General features: G+C 44.3%; 1 protein-coding gene across 1 annotated transcript in view; it reads left to right on the top strand.

The window, feature by feature from the left end:
• The first annotated feature begins 1,858 nt into the window (after window positions 1-1,858).
• FER (FER tyrosine kinase) overlaps window positions 1,859-19,058 on the top strand; it is a 160,785-nt gene continuing 143,585 nt past the window's right edge. Inside the window, exon 1 of the mRNA XM_069962976.1 lies at window positions 1,859-1,944. The gene's annotated coding sequence lies outside the window, so the exon portion shown is untranslated. The remainder of the gene's footprint in view (window positions 1,945-19,058) is intronic.

Here is a 19,058-nt window from a genome sequence, read left to right on the forward strand (position 1 = left end):
TGCCAATAAATGTAAGGCTGCATTCCCACGTCCGTGATCCTGACGGATCACGGACGTGGAATGCATGTACCGGAGTCCCCCCACGCCCGGATAGCATCTGTAATTAGATGCTGGGAGCGGGGGAGACTGTATTCATAAGCGACGCACTTTAATGAATCAGCTGCGCGGTGCTGTTACTACAGCGCGGCACTTATGAATACAGTCTCCCCCGCTCCCAGCATCTAATTACAGATGCTGTCCGGGCGCAGGGGGGCTCCAGTACATACATTCCACGTCCGTGATCCGTCAGGATCACAGAACGTGGGAATGCAGCCTTACTCTATGGTCTTGACGGCCGACCATTTAACCAGGGAACTGTGTGACCAGTGTTCTTATAACCATGTTACATGAGTCAGACACTCACCACCTATCCTGTGTATCCTTTATTTTAAAAAAATTGAGTGGATGGCCGCCATTCAATTGCAAATAACGGCCGTTGTTTTAAAATAACAGCATAATAAATGAATGTGTCCCTGTCCCGTCAAAAGCCTGTTGAAATGCTCTGAAGACATCCAGGGGTCCAGTCCAGACCCCACCAATGGTTAGAATGTGCAAGGAGAAGAGACACCTGAGAGCTCCTTCTCCCTCCTCTGTGCATGACAGAAGTTCCCGGACTGCTCGGAGTCATATCGGCCACAACACACAATGTAAAGTATGGCCGGGAGCCGCACTTTACATTGTGTGCATAGTCTATCTTGTGCGGTTGCTGTTAGCTGAATAGCGGCCGCACAAAATAGACATATCAGTTTTCTGCGCGGCTGCATGAAATCCCAGCCGTAGCGTATACACCGTAGTGTATACACTAAGGACGTGGTTCCATAGGCTGTAGTGTAATCGGCCGCTGTTGTTAAACAACGACCTGCAACAACGGCTGTTGCTTAATGAAAAATACACTGTCTAATCGAAGCGTTAGAGACATGTCAATTCTTTGGGTGGACGGCGAAATCTGCCCAAGCATAAAATGAAGTCCATGGCACAGGCGAAGAGTGAAGCGGAATCTGCAGGATGCTATCCGCAAGAATTCCGTAGTGTGAACACACCCTTGGAGGGCATTTCTCAATCTAAACATATCCTGCATGCCTGACACTAACGCCTGACAGACCCCACTAACTTCCATCATGGTGTCTGCTTCTCTGACACAACCTCGGAAGCAGATGTGAACACAACCCGAGGTTTCCTATACTATCTGCACTGCATTTTGTGAAACCAACACAATAGTTTTTGTGCGTTTTTTCCCCAAAATAGTGTGCATAGTGTGTGTGTGTGTGTGTGTGTGTGTGTGTGTTTTGAACCAGTTTTTTTTCCTCCGTGTGGCTTATCATGTGACTGAAGGATTTCTATTGAAGAATGTGAGGAAAGAATGCCAGAAAAAACACCCACGCACATGCGTTTTTTCCTAGCTGTTTCTCCATCATATAGGAGTCTTTTTTGAATGCCATTTGTTAATATAATTTTATAAAAGAAAACCTATTTAAAAAAGGGAAAGAAAGAAAACGGACGTTTCACTAGGACATCAAAATGTAATGTGAACAGGCGACGAAGAAATTTCCTATGTACTCCAATAGTGACCTACAGCAGATGCGCTCTATTCCCACACATATGTAGAACACGCAGCGGTAACGCAGCCCAGCAGGAAGCAGGACGCCGCTTCTCCTGTCTCCCAACATCCCGCAGCAGCAGAAGCAGCAACCCTGGTCACATGACCCAGCCCATTCCATCCCTTCCTCGCTGGACGCTGGATGACTTCCTCCGCGAGTCCTGATTGGCTGGCCGGGCTACGGTCTCCTCCTCTATCCCGCTCCGCTATTGGCTGCCGCCGTGACGCTGTGGTTCGGTGACGCGCTGCCTGTCGGGATCACTGTTGTCGGTGTTGGCGGAGGTTCCGGGCGGTGGACTGGGCTGCAGGTACCGGAAAGCGTTGGGATGGTGGGGGAGAGCAGGGGGGAGGTGTTCCTGCAGGATGCCGGGAGGGAGGTGCCGGGAATAGGGCAGTGTATGGAGGCAGCGGCCCGGGACTGGGATGTAGTGCACACTGTGCGGTGCCGTCCGGCTTTATTACACTGTGTCATGTCCGGTGACTGGGCTCCGAGCCTTCCCTGGTGTCAGTGCCCCCTCCATGGTGTGTGCCATGTACATGCACCCTGCCCCGGTGTAACACTATGGACTGTAAGGCTTCCTCACTAGAATTAGGTGGCTGCCCCTTTAAATCACTTAATACAATGGTTTGACTGCCCCTTTAAGACTGATATAGGACACTCTGCCTGTGGTGAGGGGCATCTCCGGCGCCCCCACTTGTCATCAGGAGGGGTGTGGTAGTGACAGCTGACATTGTGCGAAATGTTGGGGGTTATGACCCTCCCATCGCACTATAAGACCCCAGTATTGGGATGATTTTCTATTATTTCCTATATGAGTGTCTACCAGCTGTTGCTGAACTACAACCCCCAGCATTCCCTGACAGCTGGGGGTTGGGGTACATAGTTCTGTATATGCCGCTCTGGATCCAGGCTGCCCATCTGTTAGCCTTGGCACCTAAACTTTATGGATACTTTTGGAGGCGTATAGATGGCCGCTACATATACTGTTATGTGGAGGGTTGAGCGACGGTCAAAATGTTCGTGTTTGGCAACATCACCGCTCCCCGTCTGATTCCTCACGGCTGCAGAGGTTTGATGCCACCGTAGGGAGTCCTGGAAAACCTGGATCAAGCTGCACACTGTATCCATGTTTTCCTGGCAGCTCTAGGGCAGCATCCAACCTCTGCAGACACAGACTGTATCCATGTTTTCCTGGCGGCTCTAGGGCAGCATCCAACCTCTGCAGACACAGACTGTATCCATGTTTTCCAGATCCTCCTAGGGTGACATCCAACTTCTGCGCTCCGGAGAAGTTGCCAAACACAAACTACTTACTATCAGCGTTACTTCTTTAAAGTGTTACTGTCACTTAATTTTTTTTTCTGTAGAAATCAATAGTCCAGGCGCTTTTAAGAACTTTGTAATTGGGTTTATTAGCCGAAAAATGCATTTTTATCATGAGAAAGTAGTTTGAAGCTCTCCCCCCTGTCTTCATGGTTGTCTATGGAGAGGGGAATGGTGGAGGTAAATGAGTCACCGAAACAGGACAACAAAGAGTTAATTTACAGCTACATCACCAGCTATCTCCTCTGACAGTAAGCACTGACCTCTGAATAGCAGCTTTCACACAGGTCCCGCTGTGTAATCCTTTGTTCTCTGCTGGTGACTAATCTCCCCCCTCCCCTCTCCATAGGTTACACAGGGCTCGACTGATGTAAGAGAGTCGAGATTTCCTGATAATGAACAGTGGATGAGAGAAGGGGAGAGGGGGGGGGGGGGGGTCTGGGAAAAATTCTTTTTTAATTCAGATAATGGCATATTTGCCTAATAAACCCAATTAAAAAGTTTCTTGAAATCACCTGTACTATTGATTCCTGCAAAAAGAAAAAAAAAAGACAGTGACACTTTAAGGCGCTGTCTTATGAGAAGAACTCCTGTCATACAAGAGGGTCGGGAGCTTGCGGCCCTATTTTTATTTGCAAGGACTGAGAGCTGATGTATAGGGCTGGTATTCTGGAAGCGAACACAAGTCCGTGTCTGACCACTGGTCTAATGACCCAACCTGACTGTCAGGGCTGTTAGTTTGGGTCATATTGGGACTGTTATGTCTGTATATCACCCGCTCATGAGACACTGGCCTAAGTGCTTGTTTTGCTTCGGCTGACCCAGTCCCTCCATGCTATTTTGGTTGTCACAGAGCAGATGTACAGCCAGACAAGGACTTCCCCTGCAATATCAGCTGAATGTCTGCATTGTGTCCAGCCAGCATATGTTTTTCATGTGTGAATAGTCATTGAACTCTTGATGCAACGCTGGGAGTTTACTTTCTACTGTAAAGGGGACCTTTCAGGCCTTTCACACGGTCCCATCCACAGACAGCATGAAACACAGACCAGTTCCCTTATAGTAGAAATAGGAAAGAATCGGTTTTGCAACAACTGGTGGGCAACAGGTTCCTGATGTCTTCTTTCTATCTATGATTTATGCTAAAAAGCTGCAACATTTCAGAGAATTTACGTTCACACCTACCGGATCCTCATGGATTTGACGCTGTGAGTTAGCAGCGAAATCCGCTGAGGATCTAGTACTGTAAATTTGAATGGGTCCCATACACGCAGCGGATCCGCTGCGTGTATGGGACCAGGCCCCTTAAACCCCTGCGCCGCCGGCCGAAAGCCTGCCCGCCCGCAGCCCGAAGCACCCCGTCCGCCCACACCGCCTGCCCACTCAAGCATACATTACCAGCTCGGTGCCGCAGTTTGATTCAGGCTCCCGACTCCCCTCGCTCCTCTTCAGCCAATCAGGGCTGCTGTGCACTGATTGGCTGAAGAGGAGTGAAGGGAGCTGGGAGCTTCACACAGCTGCGGCACCGAGCTGGTAATGTATGCTCATGGCGGGCAGGCGGTGCGGGCGGTCGGGGGTGCGGGCGAGCAGGCTTTCGGCCGGCAGCGCAGGGGTTAAAGGGACCGGGTCCCGCTGCGTGTATGGGACCCATTCAAATTCACAGTATTTGTATTCTCTAGCTGTAACACCACACAGCTCTGTCTTCTCTACCTGTAACACTACACAGCACGCTGTATTCTCTACCTGTAACACCACACAGCACGCTGTATTCTCTACCTGTAACACCACACAGCACACTATATTCTCTACCTGTAACACCACACAGCACGCTGTATTCTTTACCTGTAACACCACACAGCACACTGTCTTCTCTACCTGTAACACTACACAGCACGCTGTATTCTCTACCTGTAACATCACACAGCACACTGTATTCTCTACCTGTAACATCAGACAGCACGCTGTATTCTCTACCTGTAACACCACACAGCACGCTGTATTCTCTGCCTGTACCACCACACAGCACGCTGTATTCTCTACCTGTAACACCACACAGCACGCTGTATTCTCTACCTGTAACACCACACAGCACGCTGTATTCTCTACCTGTAACACCACACAGCACGCTGTATTCTCTACCTGTAACACCACACAGCACGCTGTATTCTCTACCTGTAACACCACACAGCACACTGTATTCTCTACCTGTAACACCACACAGCATCCTGTATTCTCTACCTGTAACACCACACAGCACGCTGTATTCCCTACCTGTAACACCACACAGCACGCTATATTCTCTACCTGTAACACCACACAGCATGCTGTATTCTCTACCTGTAACACCACATAGCACGCTGTAATCTCTACCTGTAACACCACACAGCACGCTGTATTCTCTAACTGTAACACCACACAGCACGCTGTATTCTCTACCTGTAACACCACACAGCACGCTGTATTTTCTACCTGTAACATCACACAGCACGCTATATTTTCTACCTGTAACATCACACAGCACGCTGTATTCTCTACCTGTAACACCACACAGTGCACTGTATTCTCTACCTGTAACGTTGATATTGGAATAAAAACCTTTTTTTTTTTTTCCTCTTTTCATTTCCACGCACATATTATGATCGAGCATCTTTTATCTCTGAAGTTTAGCCCATAATAAGGTGTTTATCGGATGTTTTCTTACATGGGAAATAGTTTATTCCACGTTTTTTTCTTGTCCAGGTGGGATTAGCAGTTCCGACTCTCATCCTTTGTGCCGTTTAGCATAATTTACTTGTGTTACTTGTGTTCTCTCTGTCTCCCCTCTTCATTACAAAGAAGCTACAATTAGAGATGAGCGAACCTGGAGCATGCTCGAGTCGATCTGAACCCGAACTTTCGGCATTTGATTATTGGTGGCTGCTGAACTTTGATAAAGCCCTAAGGCAGGCATGTCCAAACTTTTTTCGAAGAGTGCCAAATTTGATGAAGTGAACATGTGCGAGGGCCGACCATTTTACATGCTACATGCTATATGCTTTTTAACACAGGCAGATAATAGCAAGCTGGATACCTGGGGGGCCGTAAAAGTTCGGAACGCGGGCCGCAAATGGCCCTCCGGCCGGACTTTGGACATGCCTGCCCTAAGGCTATCTGGAAAACATGGATATAGTCATTGGCTGTATCCATGTTTTCCAGACAACCTTAGAGCTTTATCCAAGTTCAGCAGCCCCCGCTAATCAAATACCGAACGTTCGGGTTCGGATCGACTCGAACCAGAACCCGGTTCGCTCATCTCTAGCTAGGACTTGTTTACATCAGCTGTCTCAGAAGGAAGGGGGAGGTAGCTTCACATGTACCACATCGCTGCGGATTTTATGCTGCAGATCCGCAGCAGATGTGCAGCATACGTGCCTTAATGGATGGACACAGCATCAAATCTGCTACAGATGTGGATTTGATGCAGTGTTCATTCATTTAGCCAAATCTGCTGCTGATCCGCAGCAGAAAATTCGCTGGGTTTCTTGTACGTGTGAAGCTACCCTAAAGCAGAAAGCAGCACCTTAGAACTGGGAGAAGGAGACTGAATACATAATAACAAGTATGCAAGGAATTGTTAGTTTCACCATGGACAGCAACATATTAACCGTTATGTTTGAGTGGAATATCCCTATGGAACGGGCAGAACTTCAAGCAGGGGTGAGTGGCGGAATCCGCTTGAAGGTTCCGCCTCTTTTCCGTAGTGTGCAAATACCCTAACATAGTTATACTTGTAGAACTTGTCAAGTTGAATATTTTTGCATATATACTAATTTAGCTATCTTGCCTCCTTCTCCTGACATGCTGCTCTTTCTCCCTTGTCGTTTTCAGCTCTAAGTTGTCTAAGTTACGGACCACCACTTTACTCTAAAAGCATATAGATATAGTATACATATTTTACAGTATATTTACAATATCTCGCTGTATTTCTATATTATAGCTACATATACACGAGCCGGACCCTGTAATATTGTGGTAGAAGAATAAATAGTGAGGGGATCCTTGAATTGTCTCTGTTAGTGAGGTAATTGTAAGTCAGGAGGAGCTTCCTGAGAATGTGCCCTGACATGGCTGATACTTTATAGGATGGATATTAGCATGCATTCCACACATAGCTTGTACAGTCCAGCAGCCATAGACTGTGAAGTTGACAAATGTTACTACTGTGTATACAGCATTATGTGTACTAATGACATTCTTGCGTATTACAATATAGCTAAAGTATATGTAAAATCCAGCTTTGTGTATATGCTGAGTGTGAGTTATGGTGATGCAGCAGCAGTCATACAGCAAGACTCTCCTGTGTTTACAGCAATACAAAGCTGTGTGATCACAGGTATTAAAGCTTTGTTCTCTTGGTTTTATATAAACATAAAAGGGGGTGTACCGTTATCCGTTATACTAGCTCTTTGACCCCCCCCTTTCATACTCAAGATCAGTGGGTTCCCCATAAAGTGAGAGTGTAGTGTCCTGGGGCTCCCACCAGTAAGACAAAGTGAAAGCGAGTAGAATTTTATCAGGACTTTGAGGAATTGGCCCTTGTATGTTTGTAGTTCTCATTCTGTAAGCTGTGATGGGCTGTAGTCAAATATGAAACAACCGTTCGGCATTTCCTTTTAACTTTAAATAGATCCTGTTACTATGACTGACATCTTTACATTTCACTATCAATCTCATGCCTTTAAGGGAATTTATTGTCAAGATTTTTTTTTTTTTTTTTTTTTTTTACTGATTAGAGGCAGATGCTGAACCACATTCTGCAAGACTGTAAAGCCGCATGCTTCTGCTGAGCTGCAACAGTCACTGATGCTTCCCTGCAGGTGCTGGTCAGTGACTGTGAAGGGATTTATGATATTCAGGGCAATCCCTCTCAGAACACATGATTCCTTCTAGAGATAATAATTTGCTGAGAGGCCTCAATAAATAGTGGAGGGAACCTGTCAGTTGTTTCATGCTACCTGACCCACAGGGCTAGCCTAACTACAATGCACAATGATGTACGCTGGAGCATTTTTAAAGTGACTCTGTACCCACAATCTGTTCCCCCAAAACCACTTGTACCTTCGGATAGCTGCTTTTAATCTATTCCAAGATCTGTCTTGGGGTCCGTTCGGCAGGTGATGCAGTTATTGTGCTAAAAAAAACAACTTTTAAACTTGCAGCCCCGTGCCCAACGTCCGGGGCTTAGAGCGTCTGTGCCCTAACTTTGCACCACCCCTCCGTCCCTCCTCCAGGACAGATCTTGGATTAAAAGCAGCTATCTGAAGGTACAAGCGGTTTGGGGGGGGGGGGGGGGGGGGTCAGATTGTGGGTACAGTCACTTACAAGATAAGCCAGGAACTTAGTATAAAGTCACAGGGGGTGGCTTTCCACTCCTGAGAGAGATTTGTAATTTTTTTCTATTAAAAAAACTTGTGTGTTCCAGTACTTATCAGCAGCTGTATGTCCTGCAGGAAGTGGTGCTTTCTTTCCAGTCTGAAGAGCAGGAGAGGTTTTCTATGGGGATTTGCTACTGCTCTCGACAGTTCCTGTCTTGGGCAGAGGTGTCAGTAGAGCACTGTGTGAGACTGGAGAGAATATACTACTTCCTGTAGGACATACAGCAGCTGATAAGTACTTGAATACTCAAGATTTTCTATTAGAAGTAAATTACAAGTCTCTGGCACATTCTGGCACCAGTTGATTTGAAAGAAAACATTTTTTGGTTAACAGCCCCTTTAAGCTTTCAGGCCACTTTCATGCTTCCCTATTTTGCTCAGTATTAGTAAGTCAAACACTAGGAGTGAAAAATATTATAATGGAAAGATTTGCATCACTTCTTTGTTCGAGACACACTCGTGGTTTTGGCTTACAAATAGTGATGGAAAGCTCTGACCAGAATACAAGTATAAGAGCCGCTTTAACTTCTGCTTTTTTTTTTTTTTTCCCATTGAAAAAAACTATATAGACATGGTCTGACTATCCCAAGCCTTATAGCGGATTTCCCACAGGGATGTGATCTTTGATAGTTCTAACATAGATGATTGTGAGCCATGATGGGTGAAGAATTGAATCAATTTCTTTCCTTTTTAATATGCCCATTGAAGTAAAACTGGGTTCGCATTGCGTTCTTGTTGGCCGTTTTACATCCGTTTTATGAAAGGGAAAAAAAAAGGATGAAAAATGGGTTCATTTGTGCACATCAGTTTTATTCTATTGACTTCCATTATAAAAAAAACAAAGGATGAAAATGTTTGTTTGTTTTTTACATTTTTTAGCGTGGTCAACCATGTTTTTGTGTACGCTTAAAAAAAAGGGTGCGTTTTGACCCGCTGTTTCAGGCTATGTTCACAGTATTTTGCTCAGTATTTATCAACCAAAACCAGCAGTGGGTTGAGAACACTGTTGAAATTTAGTGGATGGCCGCCATTTAACAGCTATTAAAGGCCATTATTTCAAAACGACGGCCATTGTTTTAAAATAACGGCAATTATTTGACATGAAATGGAGGCCATCCACTAAATCTCAAAAGTTTGTGAACGTAGCCTTGCTGTGTTCTCAATCCACTCCTAGTTTGATGGCAAAATACTGAGCAAAAATACTGTGTGTGTGAACATAGCCTAATAATGGAAGTCAGTGGGAAAACGGATCAAAACTGATGCACACAAATGCAGCCGGTTTTCCTCCTGTGTTTTTGAAAAAACTGATGAAAAATACGTAGTGTGAACCCAGCCTAACTGGAAATTAAGATTGCCAGGGGCTATCGGAGCCGACAGATTCCCTTCCTGCTTATGTCAGGGTGGAGACCGTCTGTTTCCATTATTTATTTATTTACCTCAGCTGTCATTGTGCCTGTTTCTTCCTTCATATGAGGCTCTATTGCTTTTGAACTGGAAAAAAACGTGCTTAGTGTATAAGTGATGTATAATAATAGCTAGGATGGTTAATCTGGGCAGGTTGGTGCAGTCAGGGTTGGGTGGTGTTGATTCAAGTGTCTTGATGATGCAACTAAGGAACCAACCTACTTATCTGGTTTCACAATTTAGTTCTCACCCATCATGAGTTGTATATCACAGTCCTAATTCTTAGAAACCAGTCACCTGACTGTATCCACATTATACTGCAACTGCTCGCAGCCTTTGAAAATGAAAGCAGAAAGATACTAGCAAGGACGTGTGTTTCTTAAAGGGGTATGAAGCAAAATTATAGTTCCCAATTGTCTTTGTGACATTACACCTGTGACTGGGAAAACTGAGAGATATTAGGATCTAACCATATACTTGAAGAGAAAAAGAGTAACAGGCACTCACCAACGGACATGAAATCTTCCCTTATTCCATAGATAGGTGCAGGATAGACAAGACTGGGAGTGGGAGCGTGGTCTTGGCGTCCAACCACGAGAGCTTCAAAATGCTTTTTCATGATAAAAATGCTTTTTTTTAGCTAATAAACTCAATTACAAAGCTTTTTAACCCTTAGAGGACCAGGCCAATTTCAATTTTTGCGTTTTTGTTTTTTCCTCCTTGTGCTTAAAAGGCCATAGCACTTCCATTTTTTCACCTAGAGACCCGCATGAGCCCTTATTTTTTGCACCACTAATTGTACTTTGCAATGACAGGCTGAAGTTTTTTTTATAAAGTACACTGCAAAACCAGAAAAAAAATTCAAAGTGTGATGAAATTGAAAAAAAACAAACGCATTTCTTTTATTTGTTTTTTTTTTTTTTTTCGTTTACGCTGTTTGCCCTGGGGTAAAACTGACTTGTTATATATGTTCCTCAAGTTGTTATGATTACGACGATATCAACGGTAACATGTATAACTTTCATTGTATCTGATGCCCTGTAAAAAATTCAAACCATTGTTAACATAAATATGTTCCTTAAAATCGCTCCATTCCCATACATACCAGCGCTTTTATCCTTTGGTCTATGGGGCTGTGTCAGGTGTCATTTTTTTGCACCGTGATGTGTTCTTTCTATTGGTACCTTGATTGCGCATATGCGACTTTTTAATTGCTTTTTATTACAATTTTTCTGGATTTGATGCGACCAAAAATGCGCAATTTTGCACTTGGGGATTTTTTTGCGTTTATGCCATTTACCGTGCGAGATCGGGAATGGGATAAATTAATAGTTCGGCTGATTACGCACACGGCGATACCAAACATGTTTGTTTGTTTGTTTATTTGTTTATTTTTATTTATAACATGGGAAAAGGGGGGTGATTCTGACTTTTATTAGGGGAGGGGGCTTTTTACTTATAACACTTTTATTTTAACTTTTACACTTATACTAGAAGCCCCCCTGGGGGACTCCTAGTATAAGTGCACTGATCTCTCATTGAGAACTATGCTGCATAGATATGCAGCACAGATCCATGAGATAGGCACATCGATTGCTTCCGGCTGCTGCAGCCGGAAGCAATCGAGTGCCGAGCCGGGATCAGCGCCATTACGGTGCTGACCCCGGAAGACGTTGTCACGGAGTAGCGATCCTCCCCACTAGACACCAGGGATCGGCTGCATTCGGTAATCAGATGCAGCTGTCAACTTTGACAGCTGCATCCGATAACTGTATTAGCGGGCACGGCGATCGGACCGTGCCCGCTAATACCCACGGTCCCGGGCTACAAGCGGCACCCGGGACCGCAGCGTTTCAGAGCGCGGGGAGGCAGCCCTGGACGTACGGGTATGTCCAGGGTCGCCTAAGGGTTAAAATCACATGTACTTTTGATTTCTGCAAAAAATAAAAATAAAAATTTAAACAACAGTGACACTTTAAGGTAAATACAGACAGTATGCATTAACTCCATTGGATGGATATATAGACTACCAGTGATATGACATGGATTCAGCTTTACAAAGCCCTTATGAATTGATATACAGTATAATGTTCAACTCCACTTCAAGTCCTCAGCAGAGTATGTATGCAGGGGCGGATTAACTTTACCATGGGCCTCGGGCTGTTTACCAAGCTTGGGCCCCCAAACCCATGGTAACTATAGCGGCACCAGCTTTAGTCTTTTTCCTCCATAGTGCAGCCTGTAAAGGACTCGTGTTGACATTATTGTCACATGATACAGTCCTTCAGTATGTTCTCTAATGTTACTGCATTGTCTCCTGGCTGCAGCTTTGCCCTGATTTGTGCAAAATTGCGGTAAAAAGCAGCAATTTTTATGCAGATCATAGCAGAACTGTAGCCTGGAGATACGTTTTTTTGGTTGGCCATGGGCCCCCCAGGAGCTCAGGGCCCCGGGCTACCGCCCAAAACGGACCTATTATAATCAGCTACTGTATGTATGCTATGGCTTTGAACATCTGCAACAGAATAGTCTGAGGTGTGTGAATAAGAGACCCCATTTACATGTATGGTACTCTACTTTGTTGCAGAATTTAATTCGGGTTCACAACAAACTAGCCAGGTATGAATGAGGCTTTAGGAAAAATGTTTCTCGTCTCACGTGAAACATGTCTTTTTTTAAATTCTCAATTCTATTCATTTTTCACATTTTCATAAAAACCGCCAATACAGATGACACCCAGAGGGTGCTACAGCACACATGTAGAGAAATATAAGTAGAAAAAACTGTAACAGGGAAATACAACATAACACAACTGATGCATTACGTGAAACAAATCTTATCACATCTAGGCTATGTTCACACAACGTATATTTTAGTAAAATCATTACGAAAATATGTTACCTTGCTGTGTATGGGATCCCGGCCGGAGTGTATGCACATAGTATACGCTCCGCCCAGGATCCCTAGTGGCGCCCCAAACAACTGACATGTCAGTTTTCTGAAGCCGCTATTCAGTGAATAGCAGCCGCAGAAAACCATGTCAGTGCACACTATGGAGCGAGCGGATCTGGCTGCACGGATGCCCCGCATCATAACTCTGCAGCGCTAAAGATTATCAGGCCAGTACTGCAGTACCGGCCGGGATGATCTTTTCAGAGACCGGCCGTTCTGTGATCCGTCCGGGTCACGGATCAGCCAGTCTCTTATGGCGTGTGCACATAGCCTATGGGTGGGTTCACACTGAGGAATTCTCACGGATTTTCAGGCGGGTTATGCTGCAAATTGCGCAAAGAATTCCGCCCGTAAAGAATGAACATTGTGAATGTACATTGGCTTTAATGGACTTTCCACTTATTTGTTCACACAGCGGGATTTCCGCGCTTAAAATTCCACCGCAGATCCGCTTTCCGCCTGAAGAATTGACTTGTCAATTATTTGGGCCGATTCCGCTAGAGGAATCCTATAGAAGTCAATGGGGCTTTAATTCTGCTTTAAATTCTGCTTGAATTCCGCTCAAATTTTGCTCCTATTCTGCCAGAGCTGAATAGGCAAGGAATTTCAAGCAGAAAACTTTCTGCTTCAATTCCTCAGTGTGAACCCACTCTATGGCTGTGAAGGAACAGCAGGTCTCCATTGATTGCTATAAATGTGGTATTACATAGGGTGTACTACCCCATGTGTATGAGCCCTTATACTATGTACTTGACTTCATGTTTTTTTCTATTCAATTAAAACTTTGTTTATTGAGAACTAAACAGGACTTTATTATTTGCTTGAATGTGTGTGGACGTAGTACTTTTCTTAGGCCCCTTTCACACATCAGTATTTTATACTGTGCAGTCATGAATCTGTAACTGTAGACAGTATAGTACCCATTTATCTTAATGGACTCTTTTACATATCTGTAGTTGGCATGGAGCCGTAAACAATTGTTGTGGTACACCTCCAAATCCTGTCTGTAGTTGTGGATTAGAGGATTACTGATGTGTGAATAGGGTCTTAGATGTGGTGTCCAGCGCATTGGCAGCCAGAGCAGTATAAGAATACTGAATGTGTGTTACTCCCTCTCCTATTCTTGTAGACTGTAGATTGTTGTCACTCGCTTACAGCCCAGGCCTGGATTCTCGCATTTATATTAAAACGTTTGTCAATCCTAGAGTCAGTGTCTGTGACCGCACGCTATGAGGTCAGGGCAGCTGATAGCGATCATGTGAAAGGTTAAATGTTAATGTTTCCTGCTTTGTGGGATAGGGATGTCATGAAATACGGTAGTTTGGTTTCTGTGAGACCATGGGAGGAAGAACAAGTGCTGGTTGTGTGTACACATACTTTTCGTGTTGTTGGAGAAATAGAAGTGAATGCCTTAAAACCATGTGTTACTCCTATCTAGTTATTCCTGTTTGTATGTACCTCTATGTCTGAATGGTGTCATATTTTTCGTCCTGGACATAAGTTGTGAGAAGCGCGGGATTGAGGAGGTAACCGATGATTTTATAGTCAATGAGACTTTGTGATGCTGCGTTTACACGGAGCGATAATTCGCCCAATCGATCGATAGAAAAATCGTTAGAAAATTCATAAGAAAAATCGTTATTGCGATCGTTTGTGTATGCCAAATAATAATACATTTCTATTGCGAACCTGAGGCTAGTATAGATACACAACCCAATATCCTCCCTCTTATTATTTCTGTGGTAGACATCAGGTTGTGTAACTATCTTCATGTTCTCACCCTCTGGTTCTTAATAGTTTTTTTTTTTTTTTGGAACTACAATGACTTCAAGGGCCAACATACTGCATAACCATTGCTGCCGATATGAAGTCTAATGATTAACCTTGAAATCAACAATAGATAAAATACAATAAAAGAGATCAATATTGCTGATAGATCTGGATGTGATGACCTAAGTTTGTGGGTTTGTTTTTAAAGGGTTATTACATTCATAAACATTTATGGTATAACCACATTGCCATTCTCAGATTAGCTTCTTTCTTGTCGTCACTGGAACCAGTATGTCAACAAACATTCCCTTAGCGGCCCAGCTTTGTTCCTTTTTAACTCCTTGTCAACATGCTTTAAAGGGGTTATCCAGTGAAAATCTTTTTCTTTCATATCAACTGGTGTCAGAAACAGGGCTGTGGAGTCGGTAAGCCACAGCTCCGACTCCAACTCCGACTCCAGAATTTTATCAGGACCGACTCCCGACTCCGACTCCTTCATAAATGGCCAGTCATATACCAGGGGAGTTATTTATAATACTGGCTCAGCAGCTTCTCCCTAATATCCTACATGATCATGGGGCAACTTCTGAGGGAATAAAGGAATACTGTATATAAAGCAGATTCTCCTGTGTGTGCAGTGGATGCAGCCAGTCTCCAGCCTCCATGTCCTGAACTACTCAGAAGTAGACTAGATGGAGCAGGTGGTCTTTTCCTGCTGACAGTCTTCTATGTTTCTAACTAAATATTCACCATACACACAGAAACACTGCTAATAATGCCAGATACCTGTAATATAGACGTCAGCCATAGTGATAAACAGGGGGTCACACATAGTGATATAGAGAGGGGTCACACATAGTGATATGAGATGGATCACACATAGTGATATGAGATGGATCACACATAGTGTTATGAGAGGGGTCACACATAGTGATATGAGAGGGGTCACACATAGTGATATGAGAGGGGTCACACATAGTGATATGAGAGGGGTCACACATAGTGATATGAGAGGGGTCACACATAGTGATATGAGAGGGGTCACACATAGTGATATGAGAGGGGTCACACATAGTGATATGAGAGGGGTCACACATAGTGATATGAGAGGGGTCACACATAGTGATATGAGAGGGGTCACACATAGTGATATGAGAGGGGTCACACATAGTGATATAGAGAGGGGTCACACATAGTGATATAGAGAGGGGTCACACATAGTGATATAGAGAGGGGTCACACATAGTGATATAGAAGGTCACTGTGGGGGCACACAATAGCATGCACACACACACAGACACACCCACACAGCCTGCTGCAGCCATAGAACACACACACACACACTCGGCTTGCTATGGCCATAGCACATATACACACATCCTGCTGCAGCCATAGTACACACACACACACGCACAGCCTGCTGCCGCCATAGCATACACACACAGCCTGCTGCAGTCTTAGCACACACACAGCCTACTGCAGCCATAGCACGCACACACACACAGCTGCAGCCATAGAACACTAAAGAAAAACACACAATCTTCTCCCAGAGAGAAAACACCACACTGAGGACAGAGGATACAGCTACACTACTTATGTCTTCTCCTCCTCTATATTACACAGGATATCTCCATATTACACTGCTGCTCATATACATTCATCCAGCATCCAGGAAGAGAACAGCACAGATCTCCCCCCACACAATGGACTCTTCCAGCTCAGAAACAAACTGCCAAATAGTGACCGACAACTTTTCCATGATCCCCCTTATGTAATAGGGCCTGTGTCCTATTACTGATATATCTCCCCGACCACCCTTATGTAATAGGGCCAGTGTCCTATTACTGATATATTCCCCGACCACCCTTATCTAATAGGGCCAGTGTCCTATTACTGATATATTCCCCGACCACCCTTATCTAATAGGGCCAGTGTCCTTTTACAATGTTGCTCATAATATATATTCATTAGCAAAACTTGTAAAATTCATATCAAAATTCAATTCTACATTTTTTAAAGATTTTTTTAAAGCTGGAGTCAGTACATTTTTTTCCCCAACTCCGACTCCAGACAAAACTAACTCCGACTCCAGACAAAACTAACTCCGACTCCAGACAAAACTAACTCCGACTCCAGACAAAACTAACTCCGACTCCAGACAAAACTAACTCCGACTCCAGACAAAACTAGCTCCGACTCCAGACAAAACTAGCTCCGACTCCAGACAAAACTAGCTCCGACTCCGACTCCACAACTCCGACTCCGACTCCACAGCCCTGGTCAGAAAGTTATATAGATTTGTAATTTACTTCTATTTAAAAATGTCAAGTCTTCCCATACTTAACAGCAGCTGTATGTCCTGCAGAAAGTGTTGTTTTCTTTTCAGTCTGACACAGTGCTCTCTGTTGACATCTCTGGCCGAGACAGGAACTGTCCAGAGCAGGAGCAAATTCCAATAGAACACCCTTTCTGCTCTGGGCAGTTCCTGTCTCGGACAGAGGTGGCAGCAGAGAGCACTGTGTCTGACTGGAAAGAATATGTCACTTCCTGCAGGACATACAGCAGCTGATAAGTACTGGAAACTTGATATTTTTAAATAGAAGTAAATTACAAATCTATATTACTTTCTGAAACCAGTTGATTTGAAAAAACAGTGCCCTGTATCCCCCTGCCATCATCCTCTCCATCCTCTCTGGTAGTGGGGTCATAATCTCACCATGTTATCCAGGAAGTAAAGCCTTGATGCAGTAGTAAGTGCAGGGAAAAAAGCACTTTATGTGCATTTCCCATAATAAGTGTATATTGCTGATTTGTATAACTTTGGGGGGGGGGGGGGGGGGTACAATACTTCAATAAAAAATTTTGCCGGACTTCTCCTTTAAGTGGTTTTACAGAAAGAGGGACTACTTCTGCAAGCCCACTGGGACTCCTACATTGCAATGTACTTAGGTCCTGCTTAAAGGGGTATTCCACTTAGGTAAAATACATGTTAAATCACACCCCCTCCTGGAGACTATATATTTGTTTTATATACAATACGTGTGGTTAGTCACCACATGCTCTGTACTTATTATCTGTACCTTCAAGTATCTGTAATGTAGCTCTTCCTTTGAAGAACCAATACTCACACATTAGCTTGAATAAGAGAGTCCATTTATTCCATAGAGTGAAGGCATACTATAACGCTTACAGCTGACGCCCAGACACGATGTTTCGGAGGAGGGCACCTCCTTCGTGCACCATCCTCCGAAACGTCTGCAGGAGCTGCGGCGTGTCTAGGTGTCTGAGAATGAGAATTTGTACACCTGCCGTGAGCGCTATTGTATACCTGCACTCTATGGCATAAACAGAATTTAGTATTTATGTGTGTGAGTATTGGTTCTTTAAAGGAAGAGTTGCATTACATATACACAAAGATACAGCTAATGAGTGCAGAGCAAGTGGGTGAGTAGCCACACATATTGTGTGTGTGTGTGTGTATATATATATATATATATATATATATATATATATATATATATATATATATACATTATATATATACACACACTCACCGGCCACTTTATTAGGTATACCATGCTAGTAACGGGTGGTCTTCTGCTGCTGTAGCCCATCTGCCTCAAAGTTGGCCGTACTGTGCGTTCAGAGATGCTCTTCTGCCTACCTTGGTTGTAACGGTTGGCTATTTGAGTCACTGTTGCCTTTCTATCAGCTCGAACCAGTCTGCCCATTCTCCTCTGACCTCTGGCATCAACAAGGCATTTCCGCCCACAGAACTGCCGCTCACTGGATGTTTTTTCTTTTTCGGACCATTCTCTGTAAACCCTAGAGATGGTTGTGCATGAAAATCCCAGTAGATCAGCAGTTTCTGAAATACTCAGACCAGCCCTTCTGGCACCAACAACCATGCCACGTTCAAAGGCACTCAAATCACCTTTCTTCCCCATACTGATGCTCGGTTTGAACTGCAGGAGATTGTCTTGACCATGTCTACATGCCTAAATGCACTGAGTTGCCGCCATGTGATGGATTAGAAATTAAGTGGTAACGTGCAGTTGGACAGGTGTACCTAATAAAGTGGCCGGTGAGTGTATGTATATATATACATACATATATATCTTGTTGTGGATGTAGTGGCGTCCTGTTGGTGTGGAGATACTGCCTTGTGCTAAGTGCGGATTACTGTTACATTATTGGACTTAATTTCGTTTAATGCATGTTGTTAGTTTTTCTGTCTCATTCCCCCAGTTCTGTGCTGCTGCTTTCTGCTGGAGATACACAGAAAACTGCGTGTGAGTTATTTACTCTGCCTCCCCCTCCCTTCCGAGATGACTCATGTAAACAGCATCCCTGGCCGTCTGTCTCTGCACTCTGTGATACTAGGAGGGTTAATCTAAGGTCAAGTTACTTGTGACCTTACTGTGATTTGAATTGAATCCTCTCAGAACAAAGGGGGGCGGAGGGGGAGACGGAGAGAACCAGCTCACAGACAGTTTTCTATGTCTTTAGCAAAAAAGCAGCAGCACAGAACTGGGGAAAGGAAACAGGAGAGGTAATG

The sequence above is a fragment of the Dendropsophus ebraccatus genome, chromosome 3, assembly GCF_027789765.1.
Source record: "Dendropsophus ebraccatus isolate aDenEbr1 chromosome 3, aDenEbr1.pat, whole genome shotgun sequence".
In the NCBI taxonomy this organism is placed as follows: Eukaryota; Metazoa; Chordata; class Amphibia; order Anura; family Hylidae; genus Dendropsophus; species Dendropsophus ebraccatus.